This window comes from Lygodium microphyllum, chromosome 30, assembly GCF_053477565.2.
Source record: "Lygodium microphyllum isolate KBCC chromosome 30, Lygodium_microphyllum_v1.1.10, whole genome shotgun sequence".
Classification (NCBI taxonomy): Eukaryota; Viridiplantae; Streptophyta; class Polypodiopsida; order Schizaeales; family Lygodiaceae; genus Lygodium; species Lygodium microphyllum.
In genome coordinates, this window is record NC_141164.1 from 116028232 (window position 1) to 116055776 (window position 27545).

The window sequence follows — 27545 nt, forward strand, 5'->3', positions numbered from 1 at the left end:
AACAAAATCTGATAGGGAGTCGACGCCCTGAAGAGGGTGGACCCTCTAGATTCAGTTGTAAATGGTGCGGTGAACAGCACTTCCCCAGAAACTGTCCAAATGTGAAATGTGACATTTGTGGGAAGTCAGGCCATCTAGCTGCTACCTGTTGGAGTAAGATTCTACAGATTATATGAACATTGATTTGGTTACAAGTATAAAACTAGAAGAGTAACTCAAAGCTAAGAATATTGTCGACACAGAGATGTTTTTTAAAGAAGGGAGCTTTGAATATTGTCAACACAGAGATGCTTTTGAAAGAAGGGAGGTTTGATTGGTTACGGTAGGGAAGAAGAGATTTTTTTTGGCTTTTGCTAAAGAATAACATGCACAATATGGTACAAAACCACAAGACTGCCATCACTTAAAAAGACATTTAATGAAGTGTGAATGCTGGAACTAGAAGAATGTGCTGTCACTGATTTACTCGTCGATTTCATCAAAAACTTGCCAACCAATGCTTTTAATAATTGTCATGAACATTTTCATGGCCAGCGAGATACTGAGTGTGGTTTGATAGCTTTCAGCAAAATTGTATGATTCTTAGGTGACTATTGTGTCTAAATGAGCTGTAAACTATGGCTCCAGCTACCTCTTCAACTACGTTTTTAGCTAAGCAAATTTTAGAGTGATTTATGAAGCATTGACACCATTATGACAAGAAGGAGACCAAGTTCTATGACATCCTAGGCGTAAGCCTTGATGCCAGCCTTGTTGCCATCAAGAAGGCTTACTATGACAAGGCAAGAAGGGTGCATCTGGACAAACATCCAAATGATCCTCAAGCCGCTTTGAATTTTTAGGAGAGGCATATCAAGTATTGAGTGATCCTGAACGATATACATGTCTACGAGTGGGGGTATGGTGAAGAAGGGGATCAAGAACATGCTTGTGTAGGCATATATGGCGGCATTAGAAATGAAGACAAAGTATGGCAATTAACAAAACAAAAAAGCTTTTAAATAAGCTTCTAAGCTATAAGGCTAAGAGGCTTATTCTATTTCCTAACGAGAAAGCTTTTTAAGCTTTATTAAAAGTAAGAACAATTACAAAAGCCTTAGCTTTTGAAAGCACAATGTGTGTATTGAAAACTTATATAAGGAGGAGAGAGTGAAGTGCAAAGGGCCTTTCCCTTCATGATCAAATTTGTCTTGCGAGAGAAGAGAGAGGAGGGCCCCATACTAGTGTATGGACGTTTGTGTGTGTTGACCGAGCTTGTGCAAACTCGGATGTCAGAGTACTAGAAGCTACAAGAGGTATATTTAGTCATTTGTGTTTGCGTATTGGTTGTGTTGTGATCATGAAACAATGAAAATTTCCGTTTTGAGTTGTTCTTTGACAAAGTCGATTCCGCACTCCTTATTGTCACGTTTACGGGTTGTGAGAAAGGCTTGTCTTTGATCACCGCTTGCTAAACAACGTAACCTAAAAAGCCCTAGAAAAATATTAGATAGGTAGGATTTTTTGTAGCTTAGTTGTTTGTGTGATTGTTTGTTTTGTTGTTTTGTAGCTGGATTTTTTGTGTGTTTGTCTCGATCAAAAAATATTTTTGTCATTTTGTTTGGATTTTTGAGTGCGAGAACTTGATAAGCTTTGGTTGAGATTGATGTTTTTTCTAGACAGATTTGAGCAGGACTTTGAAGGTATTTGTAGGTGATCTTGAAACATGTATATTTTCTTGTTGATACTCTTGCACATCATAAGGATTGTGGGTTCACGAGCACTTCTTGTTGCACTTGGGGGTTGCCTCTTGATTTTGTCAATTACTTTCATGTCATGGATTAGGTTGATGCACATTTTGCACTATCATTGAACACTAACGACATGATGCTCATTATAGTTGTATGTAGTAAATCTTAGATACATGCGCACTTGAGAGAGTATCCTTCATTGTACACGCATAGTTTCTTGCATGCACGAGAATTGGAATTATCATCACTTGAATAGGAACTGCTAAATGAGTATGAAAGATGGTTGGGTGAGTTTGAGAGTTGTGTAAGATGCCTTCAGTCTGCTGTGAGATGGGTTGTTTTACTTATTCAACATCTTAAGGATCACTATTTCTTGAGAGATTGTGAGATTTTGGGAGGGTGGAGTGGAGTACAACATTTTTTTCCTTGGTGAAACGATGAGAGGTGAAGTTAAGGTTCGTAAATTAATCAATGAATTGTGTTTGCATTTGCATGTCGCATTGGCACATGTAGATAGAGTAGACACTATGCTTTTGGTGATCAACTTCCATTTTCAAGCAACAACATGAAACACACTCCAAATTACTGGCAATGAGCACTCCGACAAAACACGAGAAAACCTAAACCTAGCTGCCCATATCAACCGAGTTATGAAGTACCGGTAATTTAATAGTCTGCTAAAATGGAGAGCTGACCTCCTGTTTTGCACGAGAGGGGCTACCACACTTGCTGTTTTGTAGGAGAGTGCGACCTTATACACGAGCCGGTAAGTAAGCTCTGTTTTTGCAAAGTACTGTGTGGTCCTCTGCTTGCACAGATTTCTTCTATTTTATTCTTTCGCATGTAAGCCGAGTCCGACACACTGTACACTTTTAGTGCGTTCTAAAGGAGCCCGCACGGTCGATGGACTGTAACAGTGGCTTTTTCCCAGCTGGCTTCGTGACCTCACCTTCCCATTTTCAGGAGGCACTGTTTTGCGATGCGCCTCCGGCTTCATTTGACTATACAATTTATATACGGGGTCTGTATGGACAGGAGCACCATGCCCAGACGGATATCGGCAACAAGCAGTAGCTGAATTGAATGAATTGCTACTCTTTTGATGGTGGCTGACTGTTTGCAGCTGCTGCAGGCTCCAGCGGACCTTTGCTGTTTTGATGGTTTCTGATCACTCTTAGGGTTATTCACTTCCTCCAGTAATCTGATATCTTTCCTTTCAGGGCTGGTGCTATTTGCTGACCATTGAGGTTATTCACAGGCTTCAGTAGTCTGATTTAGCCCCTCCTTTCAGAACTCTGCACTCCGATTTCTGACTGTTCAGCAGCAAAAGCATGTCAATTGATGGGTCTTTCTCACACAGCACAAACCAGGTTCAGACGTTCTTGGTAACTTCTGAATCTGAATTTGTCTGTTTGAGGGAGTCTTCATGTTCCAAAGCATTTGTACTTTTGAGAATTTGAATGCTGAATCTTTAGACTACTCAAGCGTGAAGCCTCGTGTTTGCAAATACCTTTGTCATCAGTTCAGGGGAATTTGAAAACTTCCTATGGAAAGTATTTTCAAAACTTCAATGTCATACAATGGATGGTATTTATCAAGGATGACAAATACCAAGGATGGTATTTATCAGTTTTGGAAATGCAAACAGTCTAGGCCAACTCTTCCTATGTCGCAGCTTTACTCGCACTCCTTGAGCTGGCCTTCAATACATGCGCTCAATGGGGGGGCGCAGGGTTAGTGTCAATTTGAGCTGCTTCTTTCAAAATTTATGAAAGAGTCTAGATGAACTTTTTGTCCATCACCCTGAAGGCTGCTCCAGCAATTTCCAATCTTGGAGGCATTGCCAGCTACTCAGAGTCCAAAAGTTCTTCTGAATGTTGTATCATAACCTTGATCTGATATCATTTGTGTCTATCTTCCTCAGGATAATAAATCTAGGAGGCATTGTGAAATACTCATAATTAGTAGTCCAAAAGTACTTCTGAATGCTATCTGATAATTGTCTTGCCTCGCGGTCCAAATGAATCAGACTATAATACTAGAGATCAACCCCCACATGAGTGCCCTTGGGTCCGTTGCACCTATGAGTAATTTGGAGTGGGGATTCTGCTAGAATGCTGTCCAGCAATGAGGAAAGGCTAGCTCCCTTGAACATCCTCATATTCACATGTTGGGCTCTACTTGTAGGTTGTGACCCAAGTTAGAGTCCTTGGGTCGCAACCATGGTTTTTCTCCATATCTTGAGCTTTATGATTGTCCCATAGACAATGTCTTTGCATCTCCTTTGGCTCATTGCATCTCACACATGCTATTGGGTCCCTTAATCAAGCTAAGTGCCAAATTGCTAAGTTGAAACCAGCCTTCCTTCTAAGATAGGGTGGTAATAACATGATTTAACAACAATTACAAGGAAATATATCACATAAAGTGAAATGCACACTTTACCACTTTAATCTTAGATAAATAGTAGTCTTCTAATTCAAATTTTTAGCATTATCTACCTTATTAATTTAATAATAATTGTAGTGTCCAAAAAAATAACATTATCAACTAATAATTAAATTGGCAAAGCCAATTTGTTTTTCAAGTATCCCTCAACAGGTATTAGTCCATAGATTGGTATCAATTAATAATTCATGCTTAATTAATGCCCAGTCTTTACTGTTATCTTTGACATTAGCGTCCAATAAATTAGTTTATGCCAAAATTTAACACGGGGTACCACCTAGTATTTGTAAGACATAACTTATTATAACTTTTGCCTTTGGTATTAACTTATTTTTCGGGGTCTTGGATTCCACATTGTGAAATAATTAACTTGTACTCCACATTGTAAGTCACATTAGCACATTTGATTAACTTTTAATCAATTGCTAAGCAAAGCAATAAAATTTTACGTCCTCATGATAGACCACCTTCTTGAAATCCTTGCAATTATTTTTAGTTACACTGCAATGTACCAAAGCATTCATTGCCACTACTAAAAATACATGTTAGCATCGCAGTTAAATAATATGTATATCTATTGCTTGACTATTCTCATGCTCGTTGCATGTGAAATTTTAATCTATTAAATCAATTACAATCCACATACATAAATCATAACTACTATTAAAACCATAAGGAAGGCTAAAACACAACATTATTCTGACCACCAATGCATTGTAATGCATAAACTGAGCATAAATACCTCATAGCAATGATGTTTCATATGATAGTGATATAAAATATACATCAATTGTAAACCACATGTAACTTATGCAATTGTGCTTCTTTTATATCACTTGCAAATGGACATTGCATGATTGTACTTCTTTTATATCACTTGCAAATGTACATTGCATGCCATGTATATACTCCATATATGCCTTGTAAATGTATAACACATCAAAATGTACATTCCATGTATTTCATACGTGTCAATAACCTTTCAAATGTATTGTTTTAGAGTCTAGTTACAAGCCATATCATATACATATTGACTTACAACAACTAGTATACTAAATATGATCCCAATGGGAGAAATATTGTCAGCATACAATACCTTGGATGCAAACTAAGTACATTTGAGATCCACTTTATAAGTGACTTATCCATTACTAGGGTAGTAGAGATACGATCTTCCCATTGAGCATCAGGCAATACTTTGGACCTTCTATGCTTTGTTGAGCCTGAAAGAGCCCAATCTATAATCGGCTCCAATTGAAACATGTTAAAGTAAAGTACTTCATAGAGGATGATTTGCCAGGTTATTCTCCTTAATTCAATTGCATTCTTTCATAGGTGAAACAATGCTAAAGCTTCGTCAATAAGTACATGGAAAGTTTAGCTCCAACTTTAATTGCCTCAAAGCTTTCACTAGATTCTAGGTCTTTTTCCCTCTCGAGCATTGTGATGTTTTATACTTTTACATTGTTGCAATTTCAACTTAACTAATATGTAATATTGTATCAAATTGACTAGCCCCTCATGTATAATTGACATGTTAGAAGCACCAAATGCATTATGAAACATTCATGTTTGCATATTTTGAATATTTTGAACTATTGTGATGTGATTGTGCATGGAAATTCGCATACTACCAGCCATACCAAGGTACATTTTTCCATACATTGTATACATTAATAGTTGCGCTTTTCTCATGCAGGCATTACTAGCTATATTTTCTCTCATGAGCAGTAATATATGAAGCATTTTCATGATCAACATTAATGCCATGAGTCCCGATACAATGGGCTGTATATATGCATTGCCAAACTTGCCACTTGGTGCCCCAACATCATGCCAACATTGTTGTACATGGGGTTATGCATACTACTAGTTATATCCGGATACATTGGGCCTTGTACACCATGCATTGGTTGTTGCATACCATAGGGAGTTGTGTCATACATCTCCATATGCAATCCTTGACCCACCATAGCATGGAAACTAGTGCTAACACCAAAGTACCCTAGCTGTCCCATCATTGTATGTATGCCCTATTGTCCAAAAAGCATTGGATTGGTACTTCCAAGTTGTGAGGATGGAGATGGAAGTGTCAGAAGTGGTGCAGCAATGAAAGCATAAGCATGTGCTGAAATAAACTGCTGAATACAAGACAAAAGAAAAGAAAACGATAACACAATATAGATGAGAACTCAGATGTATGATTGGAAAATAGAATCCATATACCAAAACATGAGACAGTACAAATACAATGTGAGTCACCGGCTGTGGAGGCATTGGCACCTGCTCTCTCTCCCTAGAAACTGTCAAGTGATGAATAAATAAGTGGAGGAGGAAGCCAGACAATATATAGGACAAATAAATGCCCAAAATATGACTAATCGGTCAGCATTAAATGTTTGCCGACTGGTTGTAAATAATGCCAATCCACAATAAACAATGGAAAATAAAATGCCTAAATAATCTCTGATGTCAGCCTACTGCACCACAAGTCCAGACTCAACCATGAGCTGACTAATCTGCTAACACACTTTCTTAGAGCATGGGTGATTTGATATAATACAGTATACAATGATAATATCACATCATAGTACACACAACAATGTCCATCATAGTAGAACCATGGATACCCAAGTAGTGGGTGCGCAAGCCACCACCAAGGTGCCTTGGAGAGAACCTGATGTCGATGTTAATCGTACCAGCTCGTGAAGATAGAGAAGATTATAGCAGCTCTCAATGTCCGTCAATAATGCCGCTGATGTAGCATACGTTGTCAGAGGGGTTTTTGTTGAAAGGTCGAATCCATCGGGGATCATAGGTAGAAAGGAAGTAGAAATAGGAGATAGAAGAGAAGATAAAGAATACACAAGAGGTAAACATGACAAAGACAAAGCACAATGAATTGAATCAATATGTATTGAAAGAACCTGGAATCCTTGCACTACTTAGAAGCAATTTCCAGGCATTAGATCTCCTGGAGCTTTTTCGTAGAACAAAACGTGCATCAAAATTACAGCTCCTTCTCTGTTGCTCAGAAACCAAATCTGATGGCTTTGTTGGCTCTGAAAGAGGGGTAAAATCCTAGGACACCTGCTCACGGATCTCCCAGATCACTTCTTCTTTCTCTTCCAATTCAAATTGTAGTTTTCAGCTTCTCAACAGTGATCGCGACGCGCGTGATTTTGTTAATCTGTCTTTTTTATGAAAATCCCATAACTGGTTGAAAAAGTAACTTGCTTTTTGCATGCCATCCTAATCTAGAAGCTTTTTTAACTTTTTCGGATTTTTTATAATACATAATATCAAAAATAGGTTAAACTTATCTAAAAATCTAGTATTTTTAGATAATCCATGCCACTCATACTAGTACTAATGACTCAGATCACATTGACTCTCTTGATCAATAAAAAAGTCGAATGATGATGCATTCCATGCTTTGTGTATGCAATCCACCGGAGCATAGCAATGTCCAGGGTAACACAACTAGTAATTATACCCAATACCGGCAAACAATCAGTCTCAATGACTACATGAGCACCCATAAAATACTCCTTATCACATTTAAGAGCTGTCACAATTTCCCATAATTCTCTTTTTACTTGTGGATACCTTCTCTATCGTTCAGTCAATACTTTAGCACCAAAGCATATTGCATATCTTTGCCCTTCCTCATCATCTTGCCCAATTGCCCATCCAATCCCGATTGGGCTTGTATCCATAGTAATAATGATAGGCTTTCCATGTGAATAGTCAGCCTTTCTTAATGTAGGAGTAGATTTTAAGAGATGCTTCAATTTCTTCATTGCTTTCTGATGCTTTCTTTTCCAATGAAATCTTTGACATTTCCTCAGAAGCTGATAAAGAGCATTGGCTACATGTGCAAAGTGAGGAATCCATATCAAATAGAACACACATGCACCCAAGAATCTACACACCTCTAAAACATTCGTGCATACATCTTGCATTCTATCAATCCCATCTATTTTTGCTGGTGATGGTCTTTGCCCATAAGGCCCACATATATGCCCAACAATCAAAACCTCTTCAACTCCAAAGACAGACTTGTGTCCAGAAAGAGTTAAATGTACCTCTTCTAGACGTGTCAAAATCCTCTCATAATCCACAATATGGTTTGCAACAAACTGTCTACATCCATGAGCATCCATCTCTTTATTCTTTTCATCCACTGCACACCCTTTGATTGGAATATCATCCAAGAGGGGCATTGTCAATTATGGTATAAAATTCATGAGTACCCTATTCATAGCATTTGTCATGTGTGCCACTGAGTTTGTTGCACCATGTGGGAGAGTACACATCCGTACTAACCCCAAGGGAGTCTTCATGGTTGTGATATCCTTGCTTTCAATTGCAAGCTGAAACTGGAACTCCAAGTTACTTGCTTGGAGGTCTCGACTCCTTGAGCTCTCGAGACTAGCATTGGCAAGATTAAGGAGCTCTATGGAGAGTCCCTCCTTTTATAGGTGTTGGAGGGCGGCTAAAGATCTTCTAGAATGTTCCATGATGAAATCATTGATGATGTAGACGATGACATGGTATATCTTCTAGAAGGTTCTATGATGACATGGCAAGGGTGGATTCGCATGGGGTATAGATTCATATGGCATGAGCAAGAATTAATTCGTACACTTGATCATGGCATGTCCGTGACATGGGGTATCTAGCTTGAGTTGTGCTATAGGCTCTGCATTTGCAAATGTAGTGCTTCTCACTCTCTACCTCCTGCTTGCATAATCTGCAGGTATGCTCAACTCTAGGAATGTGGACTGTGTGAGAGTGCGCAACGGAAGAGGAAATACAAACACGGAGGGAGAGAGAGAGAGAAAGCAGAAAATAAGGAAGAGAAATCTGCACTGACAGAAATGAATGCTGAATACACTGAAATTGACTGATCAATCCCTGCACGCAGCCCACAGCGTCAGTGAGGGCACCAGATCAGGCTGATGATGATGTCAGCACCACCACGGGGGAGAAGGAGTGTCGGAATCTGCAAGAAGACAATTGACCAAGTGGGGAGGGGGGCTGCCAATAAATAGGCAACGGACAAACCCTAACCCTAACCCTAAAATGGGCGCAAACCCTAAAATGTGCACCCCACAACAGTGACCAAAAAAGTGGCCGGGCAGCCGGCTGCCACTAAAAGAGGCCAAAAAGAAATACACATCCTAAGACAGCCAGTCGAGAGTGACTAGCCTCCCCCATCATAACACATGACAGACATGTCAGAGCTCCTAATGTCCTTGTCTGACTCAGACTGAGGCTCACAGGCAGGAGATGACAAGGCATGACAAACATGACTGCTAACACCCCCTCTCAAATCCTGGATGTGGCTGAAGGCCGAAGAGGAAATAGATCCTGGGGTGGCAAGAGGAATGCCAATGTCAATGAAGTCCGTCGATGTAGACTGCCGCTGAAGGAGCTCCTCACGATCCTGGAAAGCCCCCTCTAAAACACTAGGGGCCAGGGAATCTACAGCCGCATCATCGAGATCGTCCCCCTCTGAAAGGGATGGGGGGTACGAGGGAACCACCGGAGAAGAAGGTGGGGGATGGGAAGGAACCTGTGGAATAGAAGGTGCACAAGCGGGAACGGGTGTAGCAATAGACTGCTGCGGAGGACCCTGCATCAAAGAAGGGGAATGGAGCCTGTAAAGCCCGCTCTCCTGCCAACCTGTAGATAAGACAGCTCCTGTAAAAGAATCCTCAATAACAACGGCATGCTCGGTGAAGATCACTCGTGTGCCAAGCCTCGTAAGGCCATAAACTGAGAGGAGGGGAAGGCCCAAATCCGGAACATGTAGGGCCTGTGAAAAGGAGCTCGAAGGTTGGTCGGTAAACAAAGGCAATGTGCCAACACCACTAATAGGCACCGATAAAATGTCACCAACAGTGACTGAACCCTCTGATGGACGGAGATCCTGTAACAAATCACCTCGGGGAGTCATATGACTCGAAGCACCATTGTCCACTAACCAAGGCTGCGCAAAAGACACTGCAGCCACGGAAGAAGGATCCTCCTCCAAAGCATGGATATGAAGGAACACTGACTCATGGGTAACAACTGGTGTAGAGGTAGAAGAAGGCTCCGATGCAGATCCACCCTTCGCTCCCGGACGAAGGTGAGGGTACTTCTTCCAGCATTTCTCCTCGGGATGTGTCCCTTTCCCACAGTGTGGGCACTTCGGTCTCTCTGAATCTGAGTCAGAGCCTGAAGAACTGTCCGTCTTCTTAGCCTTTGACTTCTTCTTCTTCGTCTGTCCTCCCGAACCTGCAACAAAGGCTCTAGTGGAGTCGGATCCACTAGCACTGACCTCTCTGAGTTGCTCGTCATGCTCCAAGACAAGCGGGAATAGCTCCTCCCATAGAAGCTTCTCACGGGTCCTCGATGTAAGAAGGCTGGTGTAGAAGACATCAAACCGAGGCGATGGCAGGTGAGTCAAAAGAATCATAGCCATGTCTTTAGAAGATATCGTCCGACCGAGAGATGCAAGCTCATCCCTCATATCCTGTAATCTGTTGATGTGGTCCTTCATGGAAGGACTGTCATCAATAGCGAGCATCCGCAACTTCTTTTCGAGAGACATCCGGTGGGCAAACGTCTTCTGCTGATAGAGAGACGCTAGCTTCTGCCACACGTCCGCTGCAATCTTCAACCTGTGAACATGAACAAGGACAGAATCCTACAAACTCAGAAAGAGGAAAGATCGGGCTCTAGAATTGAGCCGATCCCATAAGGCTGCGCGATCCATAGATGTCCCATCTGCGGGATCCACCTTAGGCCGGGGAATAGGAACAGAAACAAGCTCCCAAAGATCGAAGGAGTCCAAGATACACTTCACCTTGCAGGACCATAGAGAAAAGGTGGAACCATCCAACCGGTCCTCTTTGGGCAGCTGAGGAAGTACGGGTACCTGTACAGGGGGTACCAAAGGCTGCATCTTCGGCCCACTGGAAGGGGATCGCCGAGATACATGAATAGAAGGGGGACGGGAACGAGGAATAGACTCCATATGACGATCCTCGCGATAGAAATCACGCCTCCATTCAGATGAATGTCGAGACAAAAGCTCGTCACCTGAGTCATCAAAACCTGTAAACTGATGATAAGACATCTTCCAATCTGCAAAATACCAAACACCAAAGAAAACTGTGCCAATGCCGAAGAATGACCACCAGAAGGGTCACCAACAACCAGAAGAACCACCAAACTCCAGGAAATCAGGTCGTCTATCACCAGGAGGTGAAAATGCAGCTGTGTAGGGCACAAAATCCGGAGGGAAAGTTGCCAGGCACCAAAACGCAGCCAAGAAGAGAAGCGCCAGTTGGAGATGAGCCGCCAAGAGGGAATACGACCACCTTGGATGCAAAACGCAGCCTGTAGGGGAGTCGCCCAGCTGAAGAGAAGGCCGCCCAGCTGAAAATGCAAGGAAACAGGGGCTGGTTGATGACGTGGCAGCCTCTGGAAGGGGCTGATGCAGCAAACGCAAATATTCAGACCACCTATGCAGCAAACGCAAATATTCAGACCACCTGGAGGGGGCGCTTGGCTGTTGGAGAGAAGGGGGGCAGCATCATATGATAGGTGTGGTCTCTCTCCAGTCGATGAAGACCTCCGTGCTCTCAGTTTGGCGATGCTACCATGTGAGAGTGCGCAACGGAAGAGGAAATACGAATACGGAGGGAGAGAGAGAGAGAAAGCAGAAAATAAGGAAGAGAAATCTGCACTGACAGAAATGAATGCTGAATACACTGAAATGGACTGATCAGTCCCTGCACGCAGCCCACAGCGTCAGTGAGGGCACCAGATCAGGCTGATGATGATGGCAGCACCACCACGGGGGAGAAGGAGTGTCGGAATCTGCAAGAAGACAACTGACCAAGTGGGGAGGGGGGCTGCCAATAAATAGGCAACGGACAAACCCTAACCCTAACCCTAAAATGGGCGCAAACCCTAAAATGGGCGCCCCACAACAGTGACCAAAAAAGTGGCCGGGCAGCCAGTGGCTGCCCACTAAAAGAGGCCAAAAAGAAATACACATCCTAAGACAGCCAGTCGAGAGTGACTAGCCTCCCCCATCATAACACATGACAGACATGTCAGAGCTCCTAATGTCCTCGTCTGACTCAGACTGAGGCTCACAGGCAAGAGATGACAAGGCATGACAAACATGACTGCTAACAGACTGCTCTCCTGGTCTAGATCTCAAGTTGATGAAAGGATAACCTAAGCTGGCCAATGACTACCCACCTCTCTGTCAGAGTGAAGCGATGCGGAAGCGTAGTACAAAGATTGGGAGAGAGTGAACACAGAGAGAAGAGAGAGAGAGAAAAGGAGACAATGTAAATGCAGAAAATCTGTAGTGTAGTATGTTGTATAAGAGTGCAGAAATATACACAGAGACAGAGCAAATATCTGCGTGTGTCTCCGACTTGATGATCTCGATCTCCGTCACAATCAGTCTTAGCTAACAGATCTCAAGATTAGAATCTGAATAATGAATCCTAGAGTGTGCCACAAACTGGCTATAAATAGCCAAAAAATAGGAAATTCTGAGCACCAGGTTGGCTGCATTAAATGCAGCCGAGTGCAGTAAAATTGTCCAACTGAAAACTGTCCAACTGCAGCTGATGACGCTGCGTCCGTACTGTGCTGACGTGGCGCCTGCTGACGTGTCCTCTGTCGTACCATGCTGATGTGTCCGATTGCCTGTCCAGGGGATGACTCTACCTCTAACACCCCCTCTCAGATCCTGGTCGAGGCATTAGATTGAGGGATCTAGAATGCTGCCGAAGAAGAGCCTGGGGAAGCTCCTTTGTGAACAAATCTGCAAGATTATCCTCCGTCTTGCAATACTCCACATCAATGGTCCCATCCAGAAGCTTCTCCCGAATGAAGTGATACTGGATCTCAATGTGCTTCGTCCGGGCATGGAATACAAGATTCCGCACCTAGGCAATGCAACTCTCATTGTCGCATCGTAGAAGAGTAGGACGAGTTTGGGGCAGCAAAGCTTCTCCAACAATCTCTGAAGCTATACAACCTCACACGTGGTGAAAGACGTAGCCCAATACTCTGCCTCAATAGAAGAAAGGGCTACTGTGGGTTGCTTCTTGCTACTCCAAGAGATAACACCTGTACCCAAGGTAAAACAGTAGCTTGTAGTAGATCGTCGGTGGTCCACATCGCCAGCCCAATCTGAGTTACTCCAACTTGCAAGAACTAGATCTGAAGCATCTGTACCTGTTGGATAAGAAATCCCTAAGTCAGAGGTCCCCCTCAAATACCGAAGAATCCTTAAGGCAGCTTGCCAATGCACCTATTTGGGTTCAGTCATGAATCCCACCAAAAGACCCACAGCAAAACAAAGGTCAACACGAGTGTTGAGAAGCCAAATCAAGGACCCAATCAACTGACGGTAGCGGGAAGCATCCGTCATGGGAGAATCTGAGTGTGAAGTGGCATTCTAGTTCGGATTCATAGGGCCGACAAGTCTCCATCTCAAAAGTCACCAAGAGCTCCTGAATGTACCTCTGCTGAGAGATGAAAATCCCCCTCTGAGACTGATAAATCTCTTGACCCAAGAAGAAATGAAGAAGCCCCAAATCCGTCATCTTGAATGTCTGATGAAAAGCTGTCTTGGTCTCGCGAACCTTTTGTGCATAATCCCCTGTCAGAATCAAATCATCAACATACAACAAAAACAACACATGACCAACCGCAGAAGTGTGCACATAAAGTTGCGGATCGGCCTTGGAGCGCCGATATCCCAACTTCGACTAAAGAAACGAGTCAATCTTCTCGTTCCATGCATGTGGAGCGTGCTTGAGGCCATACAAGGCCTTCTTCAACCTGTAAACTTTCCCACACTCCCACGCTCACTTCAGCCTTGATCCGATGCGCAGCCCTCTTGCCTGCTCTCGAATCCTGGAAATGTAGCCTTGTGTCGCGCTGAGATCTCCTCTTCAGATAGGCTCAGCCCTCAGTCAATCCATCTTCACCGCTCTGATACCATGTCAGAGCGCAGCGGTGTGGAAGCGTAGGACAAAAACCAAGAGAGAGTGAACACAGAGAGGAGAGAGAGAGGAAAGGAGAGTGTAAATATAAAAAATCTACAGTGTAGTATGGTGTATAAGAGTGCAGAAATATACACGGGGGTAGAGGAAATATCTGCATGTGTCTCCGACTTGATGACCTCGATCTCCGTCAGCCCTGTCTCTGCTAACAGATCTCAAGATCAGAATCTGAATAATGAATCCTAGAGTGTGTCACAAATTGGCTATAAATAGCCAAAAAATAGGAAATCCTCAGCACCAGGTCGGTTGCATTAAATGCAGCCAATTGCAGTAAAACTGTTCGTGTCCGAGTGCAGCTGATGATGTGGCGTCCGTACTGTGCTGATGTAGCACTTGCTGACTTGTCCGTTGCCATACTGTGCTGATGTGGCACTGCCATACCATGCTAATGCGTCCGACTGCCTGTCCAAGGGATGACTCTACCTCTAACACTCTCATGTGGCATGTATATATCTAGGTATCTAGGTCTCTCAATGAAGCCATCCACAGTAGTTTGCATGAAGTGGTTGTTGTAGTAAGACATCTTTGGGGGGAGGGGCTGTTTGAGTGATAGCCATGTATGTTGTATGTACAACTGGTAGAGACCCTGCTACATGACCAAGTTTCTCTCTATATGGGAGAGGTATATGAAGGGGGAGTTAGGATCATACTGAAAGGGGGGAGATGTGTCAGAAGTGGAGCAGCGGTGGAAGCATAAACATGTGCTGAAATAAACTGCTGAAACACAAGACAAAAAAGAGAAAAGAAAAGAACACAATACAGATGAGAACTCAGATGTATGCACGGGAAATGGAATCCATATATTTGAACACGAGACAGTCGCATACAACAGTGAGTCACTGGCTGCGTGGGCACTGGCACTGGCTCCTCTCTCCACAGAGTTTGCAGATGGTGAAAATGAAGTGACTGACTGAGGAGGAGCCACGAAGTATAAATAGGCTGAAAAAGTGGGGAGCAATAATGCTGGTCGGACAGCATTTAATGCTGGCCGACTGGTGCATAAAATGCCCCAATGGCATAAAATGCCACACCAGAAAAATACCTAAAATACCTAATAAAAAATGCCCAGCCCAGATCAAGCTCAGACTCACACATGAGCTGACAAATACTCTGCTAACACCCTCTCTCAGATCATGAGTGATCTGATACAATACAATAGTACAATGAAAAGGGATCAGAAACTATACAACATAGAACCACCAAGTAGAACCATGGATATCCAAGCAGTGGGTGATCAAGCCACCACCAAGGTGCCTCGGAGAGAACCTGATGTCGATGTCAATCATACCAAACACCTGAAAATAGAGAAGATCATAGCATGTCTCTGTGTCCATCACCAATGTCTCGCAGTAGCATACAAGACCATCCTGTCAAAAATGCCCCTGAACATAGGTGACCATGGAGTCCCTGCCTTTGGCCAGACCGCCGAAGTGTCCCCTCATGTGAGCTCTAGACGAAAGCCTCCCGCTCTCTGTCAGAGAACCAGCTCATCATGAACCTGGATGTCAATTCCAGCTCCAGGATTTGATTCCGCCAGACGGAAGTCGATGCGTCAGGGACGTCCCTCTCTGGAACCTATGCACCTGTATAAAAGTATAGATGAGGCACGGCTGTCCCATCTGAACACCCGCTCACACTCCCTCTCTGGCACAAGAGAGTCGTGAGGGATGACCTCATCACCACCACTAGAAAGCAGTCGAGGAAGGGGCCACCAAGCCCTTCCCGCGATCCAAAGAAAAGGATCCCTTCCGCGCCTTGGACTTCACCGTGGTCGGAGGATCGGAGTCGGAGTCTGATGAAGGAGAGAACTCATCGGTAGAGTCAACATCCCGCTTCGTCTTCTGCTCCTTCTTCCTGGAAGCCGCTAACTTCTTGCAGTCCTTCCGCAAATGTCCCTTCTTGCCACAGTGGTAACACTGGGCCTTCGACTTCTTCTGCCCGTCACCCCTCTCTGAAGCTACATAAGCCTCACCTCCATAATGTGCCGGAAGCCGCCCCTGTAATCTCAAGGATGCCTCATGCTCAAGAAGTATCGAGGTCATATGTGTAAAACTGACAGGAGTCGATGATGTCTGCATCCGCAAAGCATTGGCAACTCCATCAAACTCCGGGAGGAGCTTGTAGAGGACCGTCCCGACAAGATGCACCTCGGGAAGAGCAGATTGCATGTGCCGAAGCTGGTCCTGTACTTGCGTAACACGAAGAAGAAAAGACTGAATAGTATCTTTCGGCTCAAACTTCATCTGTTGGAGCTGGCCATAAAGTGTGACGGCCCGCATGGTGGAAGGTGCCTCGTACATCTGCTGCAACTTCTGCCATACTTCAGGAGATGTCCTACAGGAGGTAACCGCCGGTAAGACCGCTTTAGAAATACACCGAAGCAATGCCGAGTAAGCACGGGCATCGTCCGAGTCCCATGTGAGCACCACCTCATGGTTGTCCTCATCAAAATCTCCAGGAAGAGGAGAAGGACGGAGAGGTCGAGCAATAGCTCCACAGACGATGTACCATAGCCGCTTCTGCACAAACCAAGCTTTCATGACAGCACTCCATGTGAGATAATCAGGTCTATGTAACTTATCATCAGTGGAAGTGCACGGAGGAGCCATATGGAGAGGATAAGAAGAGAAGTAGAGAAGAGATGGAATTGAGAGAGGAAACGCAGCCAAAACACAAGCACAGACTGCAGAAAATGAGAGTTTACATGCAATATAACCCAAAATCTGATCAATAGAAGACAAAATCTGCTACAGAAAGTCAAAAAATCAGTCAAAAACTGCCAAAAACAGAGAAAACGGCCTGAAGGAACAGTCACCCAGCCACGAGAGACGCTGAATCAGCAAAATGCAGGCTGTAAACTGGAGAAAAACAGGTAGAAAACTGTCGCCAGCAGTTGTGCAGATGAAAAACGCAGGCAGCAGAGGGTGCATAGGCAGCAGGTGATGGCAAAACTGCAAAAAACGCAGGCTGAAAACAGCCCCAAAACAGGTCGCCTGGCTGCGACAGCAGTCGTCTGATCAACAGGGGTACAAAACAGTCCTGAAATCAGCAAGAAAACATAGCAGAAACACAAATCCTGAAAACTGATACCATGTCAGAAGTGGAGCAGCGGTGGAAGCATAAACATGTGCTGAAATAAACTGCTGAAACACAAGACAAAAAAGAGAAATGGAATCCATATATCTGAACACGAGATAGTTGCATACAACACTGAGTCACTGGCTGCGTGGGCACGGGCACTGGCTCCTCTCTCCACAGAGTCTGCAGATGGTGAAAATGAAGTGACTGACTGAGGAGGAGCCACGAAGTATAAATAGGCTGAAAAAGTGGGGAGCAATAATGCTGGTCGGACAGCATTTAATGCTGGCCAACTGGTGCATAAAATGCCCCAATGGCATAAAATGCCACACCAGAAAAATACCTAATAAAAAATGCCCAGCCCAGATCAAGCTCAGACTCACACATGAGCTGACAAATACTCTGCTAACAAGATGGTCCATGTTGATCCCATATCTTGTAACTTGTAAGCCACTACTCGACTTGTGCATACCATGAAGTCTCTTGTCCTGCTCGAGCTAGCTACCTAGAGGCTTTGAAGACACTCCTAGGTGGTCTATTCAGATGGATGTCACATACTATGTGTATGAAGGTGATGGTTTGAAAAAGGGCCTCCATCATCATGGGGGGTGCATCAAACTCAGCTCTAATAATCTCATGTGATACTGATGGTTTGCTGCAGATCATCCGTAAGAGCATAATGATTTGGAGTTTGTGGTCTCTCGATCTGTGTCCACAGGTATATAGAAAGGGCAGGGGTCCAAATAGGTGCACCATACATCATGGCTAGTGTGACCAGTGTGTCAAATAGCCATCTTTGTGTGTGAGGCTCCTGGAAGTGTACCTGTCGGCATTGTCTCTCTATCATGGCCAATGTTGCATATCCTCATGTGAGTCGGTCTCTAGTTGTCTGTGCCATGGTAAATCTCCCAGTAGATGTAGTGAAAGTGATCCCTAAGTAAATGTATTATCTACAGCTTCCACTTGTCTGGCTCCTAAGGTGAAGGCTGATCTCCTCCTCCTTGGGGCTGATGTGTGGAAGATCAAGATCTTGGTTTTCCCAAGATTAACCATCAATCTGCGCTGTGTATAGAAGTCATGAAGGGTGTGGAGATATTGCTGTAGACCTTGTGATTCAGAGACTAGAACAATATCGTCAGCATAAAGCATAATGGAGACAAGTATATATGCTATCTCCACCCCTTGCCGCCTACTCGTGTGATGTGATCTTCTATATCATCGATGTAGAGACCAAAGAGAGTGGGGGAGAGAGGATACCCCTGCTTCACTCCAATGGTGCTGGATACCATGTTTGAAAGTCCTCTTGGGCATCTCATTCGGCCTACCAGGCTCTCATACAGTGCATAGATACCCCAAATCATGTCTGATGGGATCCCTAGTGTTTGCAACCTCTGTAATAGTTTATTTTGTGGAACTATATCAAAGGCTTTCCGGAAATCCACAAAATAGCAATGAAGTCTCTTCTTTCTCATTTTTGCTTGCTCAATCGTGCTCCTTAAGGTGAAGATGTGGTCGAGTGTAGAGGAACCCCGTCGGAAACCATCCTATCCTATTGCTCGCAATCTCCCTCTCTCTGCATATGCACTAAGTTCTACCTCTAGCACTGCTCCATATATCTTTGCTAAGACATGATGGTATGCACGGTCCACTTCTCCGGAAAGCCCTCTGCTAGAGTCCTATTGAACATAAAGGCAAGGAGAGGAGCCAAAATGTCCACTTCATAAATGAAGTGCTCACCTTGTATGCTTGTGTGATCCGTCGATCCTCCATGTTGTAGGTGCTCAATTACTGTCCTCACCATATCATGTGTGAAGGTGGATATGGTAGGGTGGGGCTTTGGTGGGTGGGGAATCGGTGGTTGGTGTGGTACATCATATAGTGTCTCTGCATAGGAGTGCCATGTCTCTGGGTCACTAATGGGTGTGGGGCGGTGTGACTTTTGCAATTTGCACCATGCTGCGGCTACATCTCTGCTCATGAATAAATGGTATGGATCCCAACATTGTGCCTTTTTATATGCTCATCGTTTACGACGAATCAAGGTCTTCATTTGCCTGTGGGTTTCTCTCTCTTTAATGGTCCCTAATCCTTTCTGAATCTGGAGATGCTTGTACAACTCTTTACACTCATCATTATACCATTTGTTTTGAGGTATGGTGCCCGATTTGGTGGAACTGCTAGTGTGTGTGAAGTGCAGATGGAGGTGAGCTGGGAGGTGAGTGTTTGTAGGTGGACATTATGCTGAAACTATGTGAGCTCCTCATGTATATGATGGCGAGAGAGAGAGAGAGAGAGAGAGAGAGAGAGAGAGAGAGAGAGAGAGTATACCTAAAGTATTACAAAAGAAAATGAATATACGTGAAGAAAGGGTAGCAACCCTTTGTGCGATGTCAATCTAGCATTCTTTTTTGATTACCATGGCTCCATGAAAGCGTGTTGAATTTGTGGGTCCCTTCTCTTCTTCTACTTTCCCTCTTTATCCTTCTTCTCCTCCATCTTATTACCAGCCTATATACCACCTTGTACCTACTCAATTAGTTTATCATAGCATTAGATGGTAGCTTTACTGGGACCTGGAAAGTTCCTAGACATTTTGTATATAACGTTTTGGTCTCATAGGCCACCTTGGCCCTTCGTAGACGTTAGTATAACTTTCTTTCTTTCTTTCTTTTCTCTCTCTCTCTCTCTCTCTCTCAGTGTATTAAAGAAATTTGTAGAGACTAAGGCTTTCTTCTCAAGCCTTAACTAAGGCTTATATAGCCTTAGTAAGGCTATTATTACTCTACCTCTACTACTCAAGTTCGTAGCCATGTGGACTCTTCATCCCCCTCTCTTGATGATTGCTATGATGACATTTATGTGGTGTTCAAGGGGCTTTGATGTAGTCAAGAAGTCTATATTCAAATAATTTTTATCCATTTAATCAGTTTTTAGAATTAATTAATTGTGAAAATTAATTTCAATCCTTTTAACCCTATCCAAAATTAGATGTGTCCATCCACAATTTAATTGGCTAGGCCATTTGCAACCCTAGGTAGTCCCAGTCTTAATTGGCCCTTAGACAGGCATTGATTAATTAATTAGTGCCTAGTCCCTAGTGTCACCATTGGCACTTATTGGCCAATTAATTGTCCTAGGGCTAAACAGACACCAATTTATACCCAAAACCTAGCTGGTATAACTTGTCACAACTTTTGCCTTTGACACCTATTGCTTTTTTGGGGTCCTTGGCTTGTTACTATGAAATAACTGCCATGTGCATCACATATGCATTACAACATTGCACATTTGATTATTAAATTAATCAAATGTTTCTAGCAAAAGCAAGGCATCCGAAAATTTCACGTCTACGTGACAAACAATGAGAGCACCCTTTGCAAAGGATGCACTATGAAATTGATCTAACAACTAAGCATAATGTGGTAGTTGACATTCAAATTTATAGGACATATGTATGGTGGACGGTGAGATCACTTGCTACAAAAAAAAAGCATTTTCTATGTAACTTGTTCAGGAACCAGGTAACCTGCTCATCAGGGGACCTAGGAGCCCCTATAATAGAGAATTTAGGGTGAAGTCGCCAATACTCAGCTAGCTTGACCTTAAGGTCATATTCGTGAGTGATTTTGAAGTTTTGAGACTCATAGTCGTGTTTTATGTGATGGGTCTTATCATGAGCTGCATAGTGGTTAGTTAAGTGTTTGCACTACTCTGAAGCTACGTCAAAGTGTTGTAGTTGTGAGTGAAATTCACGAAGTAGCCCTTCTATTAGCTGGACTATAGAGGAGGCATTTTTGACCTTTAATGAGTAGACAACTTTTGGTGGAACAAGATACAGGTTTGGTTGGAGTTCTAGCCCCTAGATAAGGTTCCATAAGTTTTGAGAATCTAGAAGATGTCTCATCAAATTGGACCAAGTAGTATATAGTTAGATTTGTTAAAGTGAGTCTTGTATGTAAAAGCATGCTTGGCTAATGAGGATAAAGAATTGTGAGGGGTTTGGAAAAAGGGGAAGGTGGGTCGGAGGTGTTAGCAGTCATGTTTGTCATGCCTTGTCATCTCCTGCCTGTGAGCCTCACAGTCTGAGTCAGACGAGGACTTTAGGAGCTCTGACATGTCTGTCATGTGTTATGATGGGGGAGGCTAGTCACTCTCGACTGGCTATCTTAGGTTGTGTATTTCTTTTTGGCCTCTTTTAGTGGGCAGCCACTGGCTGTCCGGCCACTTTTTGGTCACTGTTGTGGGGCGCCCATTTTAGGGCATTTTTAGGGTTTGCGCCCATTTTAGGGTTTGCGCCCATTTTAGGGTTAGGGTTAGGGTTTGTCCGTTGCCTATTTATAGGCAGTCCCTCCCTCCCCACTCGATCACTTGTCTTCTTGCAGATTCCGACACTCCTTCTCCCCCATGGTGGTGCTGCCATCATCATCAGCCTGATCTGGTGCCCTCACTGACGCTTCGGGCTGCGTGCAGGGACTGATCAGTCTCCTTCCGCCTTCTTGTTTGTATTCAGCATTCATTTCAGTCAGTGCAGATTTCTCTTCCTTATTTTCTGCTTTCTCTCTCTCTCTTCCTCCGTGTTCGTATTCCCTCTTCCGCAACGCACCCTCACATGGTATCAGAGCCGAAGGAGAGTACACGGAGCTGAGTTTTACGCGGGAGAACACCCACAACTTTGCGTTTGCTAGTCAAGACATCTCCAACAGCTGAGGCGTCACCTTCTGCACCATCTTCTTGATCAAGGCGGCTTGTTTTGGTGTCATCTATTTGTGTTTGCTGCTGGCGTCATCCCCAACAGCCAAGGCGGCCCTTCCAGGAGGTCCCAAATATTTGCGTTTGCTGCTGGCGCCTTCTCCAATGGCTGCCACGTCATTAACAACCTCTTCCTGCTTGCGTTTTTAGCCAGGCGGCCTCCCCAACAGCTGGGCGACATCTTCCTTACTGGCGTTTTGAGGCAGGAGGCTGTTTTTCTGTGGTGATTGCATCGTTAGCATTTGCGTTTGACATCATCCTTGCGTTCTGTGCAAGGCGGCTAGCTCAGGAGCTTCTGGTGTTTGTGTTTCGGCACCCGCAACCTTCCCTTGTTGTGTTTTGGTGTTTGCAGATATCGAAGATGTCTTCTCATCAGTTTACGGGCTTTGATGACTCAGATGATGAGCTTTTGTCTCGACACTCATCTGAACGGAGGCGTGATTTCTATCACAAGGACTGTCGTCCGGAGTCTATTCCTCTTTCCCGTCCCCCTTCTATTCATGTATCTCGGCGAGCCTCTTCTAGTGGGCCGAAGATGCAGCCTTTGGTAACCCCTGTACAGGTACCCATACTTAGCTGCTCAAAGAGGACCGGTTGGATGGCTCCAACTTTTCTCTATGGTCCTGCAAGGTGGAGTGTATCTTGGACTTCTTCGATCTTTGGGAGCTTGTTTCTGTTCCTATTCCCCGGCCTCAGGTGGATCCCGTAGATGGGACATCTATGGATCGTGCAGCCTTATGGGATCGGCTCAATTCTAGAGCCCGATCTTTCCTCTTTCTGAGTTTGCAGGATTCTGTCCTTGTTCATGTTCACAGGTTGAAGACTGCAGCGGACGTGTGGAGAAAGCTCACGTCTCTCTATCAACAGAAGACGTTTGCCCACCGGATATCTCTCGAAAAGAAGTTGCGGATGCTTGCTATTGATGATAGTCCTTCCATGAAGGACCACATCAACAGATTACAGGATATGAGGGATGAGCTTGCATCCCTCGGTCGGACGATATCTTCTGAAGACATGGCTATGATTCTTTTGACTCAGCTGCCATCGCCTCGGTTTGATGTCTTCTACACCAGCCTTCTTACATTGAGGACCCGTGAGAAGCTTCTATGGGAGGAGCTATCCCCACTTGTCTTGGAGCATGCCGACGACTCAGAGAGGTCAGTGCTAGTGGATCCGACTCCACTAGAGCCTTTGTTACAGGTTCGGGAGGACAGAAGAAGAAGAAGAAGTCAAAGGCTAAGAAGAAGGACAGTTATTCAGGCTCTGACTCAGATTCAGAGAGCCTGAAGTGCCCACACTGTGGGAAAGGGACACATCCCGAGGAGAAATGCCGGAAGAAGTACCCTCACCTTCGTCCGGGAGCGACGGGTGGATCTACATCGGAGCCTTCTTCTACCTCTACACCAGCTGTTACCCATGAGTCAGTGTTCCTTCATATCCATGCTTTGGAGGAGGATCCTTCTTCCGTGGCTGCAGTGTCTTTTGCGCAGCCTTGGTTAGTGGACAGTGGTGCTTCGAGTCAGTGTTCCTTCATATCCATGCTTTGGAGGAGGATCCTTCTTCTTCCGTGGCTGCAGTGTCTTCTGCGCAGCCTTGGTTAGTGGACAGTGGTGCTTCGAGTCATATGACTCCCCGAGGTGATTTGTTACAGGATCTCCGTCCATCAGAGGGTTCAGTCACTGTTGGTGACATTTTATCGGTGCCTATTAGTGGTGTTGGCATATTGCCTTTGTTTACCGACCGACCTTCGAGCTTCTTTTCACAGGCCCTACATGTTCCGGATTTGGGCCTTCCCCTCCTCTCAGTTTATGGCCTTACGAGGCTTGGCACACAAGTGATCTTCACCGAGCATGCCGTTGTTATTGAGGATTCTTTTACAGGAGCTGTCTTATCTACAGGTTGGTAGGAGAGCGGGCTTTATAGGCTCCATTCCCCTTCTTTGATGCAGGGTCCTCTGCGGCAGTCTATTGCTACACCTTTTCCCGCTTGTGCACCTTCTATTCCACAAGTTCCTTCCCATCCCCCACCCTCTCCTCCGGTGGTTCCCTCGTACCTCCCATCCCTTTCAGAGGGGGACGATCTCGGTGATGCGGCTGTGGATTCCCTAGCCCCTAGTGTTTTAGAGGGGGCTTTCCAGGATCGTGAGGAGCTCCTTCAGCGGCAGTCTACATCGACGGACTTCATCGACCTTGACATTCCTCTTGCCACCCCAGGATCCGTTTCTCCCTTGGCCTTCAGCCACATCCAAGATCTGAGAGGGGGTGTTAGCAGTCATGTTTGTCATGCCTTGTCATCTCCTGCTTGTGAGCCTCAGTCTGAGTCAGACGAGGACATTAGGAGCTCTGATATGTCTGTCATGTGTTATGATGGGGGAGGCTAGTCACTCTCGACTGACTATCTTAGGTTGTGTATTTCTTTTTGGCCTCTTTTAGTGGGCAGCCACTGGCTGTCTGGCCACTTTTTGGTTACTATTGTGGGGCGCCCATTTTAGGGCATTTTTAGGGTTTGCGCCCATTTTAGGGTTTGTGCCCATTTTAGGGTTAGGGTTAGGGTTTGTCTATTGCCTATTTATAGGCAGCCCCCCTCCCCACTTGATCACTTGTCTTCTTGCAGATTTCAATACTCCTCCTCCCCCTGTGGTGGTGCTGCCATCATCATCAGCCTGATCTGGTGCCCTCACTGACGCTTCGGGCTGCGTGCAGGGACTGATCAGTCTCCTTCCGCCTTCTCGTTTGTATTCAGCATTCATTTCAGTCAGTGCAGATTTCTCTTCCTTATTTTCTGCTTTCTCTCTCTCTCTCTCCCTCCGTGTTCGTATTCCCTCTTCCGCAGCGCACTCTCACAGTAGGGATAGGGAGAGAGATAGGGTGGGTAGGTAGGAATAAGATGAGAGGGACTTACAGGTGCCTATGGAGAAGGCATAGAAGTCTCAAATCTTGTTCGATTGTTGGTTGAGGCACAATGGAATAACTAGATGGTCCACTAGGAATTGCAATATTAGTAAACTTTAGTATCGATTGGTCCACACCTCGTTAAGCATAGGTAGATATCCCATATTGTGAAGTGCATGCACCACGTGAAAGTGAAAGTGTAGAGGTCTTACAGGCTGTACCTATGTTTGAAGAAGCCCCTTGGTGTGGTGTGTGATGTGACATGCAATGTCTAAAAGGAAAAGTAAATGGTGTGAATGGTAAGGGAGATGTAGCAAAAGAGGTGGATGGGATGAGTGGGTTTTGAAATTGAGGGATGAATGATGTGGATGTGGATGCATTAAATTGTTTTTGGTGATTTAATGATGAAAATTGAAGATGAAGATGCAAAATGCAATAGAGATGAAACAACAAAATTATTCTGATGATGAAAAACAAAATTCAAAGGAGGAAAAGTAGAAGAAGAGTTACCTAACTTTTTCTTATAATTCCCTCTACATGTGTTAACATACAAGATATGATCTTCTAGGAAACCTTTTCCATGATACTAAACTCCATCTTCTGCATGATCTTTACCAAAAAATTGCAACGGAGTAGAAGTAAAAGAAGAAGAAGAAACATGAGTTGAAACTTGTGTATCTTGCACCCAATTGGGCATTTTTGATTGGACGATGTGATTATTTTATTCATTTATTGCTGGCCGACTTTTTGCTGGTTATGGCCTATTGATAGGCTAGTTGCCCTCGTCCTCCTGTCAGTTCACTTGCGTGCCTCTACTGAGAAGGTTATGTGGGAGGGAGGGAACCGGTATGAGTGCCCACACAGCCAATGACTCACTATTGTATGCAACTGTCTCATATTTGGGATATGGATTCCATTTCCCGAGTATATCTCCGGGTTCTCTTTTTGCAGCGTTCTTTTGTTTCTGTTTTTCTTTTCTTGTGTGTTGTGCAATCTATTACAACAATCTTCTATGCTTCCATTGTTGCACCCACTTTTGACATGGTATCAGATGTTCATGTTATGTCCTGGAGTACTGTTTTCTGCTGTTGTAGGTCTGCCAACAGCTAATTCTGATCTTCCTTGATTGTTGCTTCCTGGGCGACTTGATTCTGCTGCAAACTGGCTTGTTTTCAGCCTCAGTTGCCTGCATTTTGTGCTCAGCTGCCTGTGTTTTCATTTTTTGCATTATTTTATTACTGTTTTTTAGCATTTAATGGCCGACCAGTCTGCATTTTGCTGTACAAGTGCTCCATGTTGTGCATTTAATGCTCTTTCCAGCTGGTCAAAAACATTGTCAGGCTTCTGGTAGTAATTCTTGCCTGTTTTCTTCTTCCTGATTCTCTATTTGCTGTGTTTGATCAGGTTTTCCTTATTTCAGCAGTCGCTTTTGTGATCAGCAGTCTTTACATTGCATGTGAACTTGTGATAAGTGTAGTCTATGTTTTATTCTGGCCGTACTCTCTCTCTGATTCTCTTCTTTGCTTTATCTTCTCATCCTATCCTCTTAGACGACACCTCCCTACTTCTCTATTGATGATAAACTTCATAGCGTTGACTATCTAACACAAAGTGCTGTTATAAAAGCATGGTTTGTGGAGAAGCGTATGTGGTATGTGGTGTCTGGAGCTATTGTTTGTCTTAGTATTCTAGATCCTATTCCGGTTAATTGAGATTGTGACAACTATAAGGAAGTTGTACTTACATGGGATTCGGATGATGCGGTGTCTATTGTAAATTCTATAGTGCATTTCTACAGAGGTTCTTTTGGTGGTTTTCCTATAGGAGAGCCTTAAAGGTGTGGGACAAGTTGTAGATGCTGTACGAGGCTCCATTGACCGCACGTAGAGTGGCCCTCAATGGTTAGCTCTAGTAGATGAAGTTCAAGCTGAAGGATATTATCTAGTCATTCTTACTTCATGTTACTAAGATACAGGATCAACTTTAGCACATGCAGTCTGTGCTTGCAAAGGCTTAACTCGTTGGGATTGTGCTTTATGAGCTTCCTTCAGAGTTTGATGGAGTAGCCAATGCTTTGTGGGCACAAATCTCTATGTAGCTAGTGAGTTTTACTCATATGTCCTTGATGCTGCATGAGTATGAGGCATCCTTGAGATGACAGGGAAGGCTTCCATCCTCACATGGTGGCCATGATAAGGCATTTGCAACTTTTGAGAGGGGAGATAAGAAGAAGATGAAGGCATAGTGCTATCTATGTGGAAAGAAGGGACATGTATGCAAGGATTGTGAGGAGTCAGCAGCTTTGTGGAAGAAGGAGAAGAAGTAGGATACTGACTCTTCTCATCTTTATCCTTCTTTGACTCCTACTTAGATCCTCTAGCAAAGGCAATGGCCAAGGTATGGAAGGGATCATATTTTGTTGAGAAGGGGAAGGCCTCGGCAACCCTCCTTTTGATGTTGCATGAGTATGAGGCATCCTTGAGATGACAGGGAAGGCTTCCATCCTCACATGGTGGCCATGACAAGGCATTTGCAACTTTTGAGAGGGGAGACAA

The 27545-nt window shown here is 44.2% G+C and overlaps 1 protein-coding gene and 2 pseudogenes across 1 annotated transcript in view; 1 reads left to right on the plus strand and 2 right to left on the minus strand.

Moving 5' to 3' along the window:
- Window positions 1-2412: 2412 nt before the first annotated feature.
- Window positions 2413-27545, plus strand: part of LOC148010259 (cinnamoyl-CoA reductase 1-like) — a 124843-nt gene continuing 99710 nt past the window's right edge. Inside the window, exon 1 of the mRNA XM_087673378.1 lies at window positions 2413-2496. The gene's annotated coding sequence lies outside the window, so the exon portion shown is untranslated. The remainder of the gene's footprint in view (window positions 2497-27545) is intronic.
- LOC148010260 (uncharacterized) lies at window positions 17852-18499 on the minus strand (annotated as a pseudogene).
- On the minus strand, window positions 18833-26209 carry LOC148010261 (uncharacterized; annotated as a pseudogene).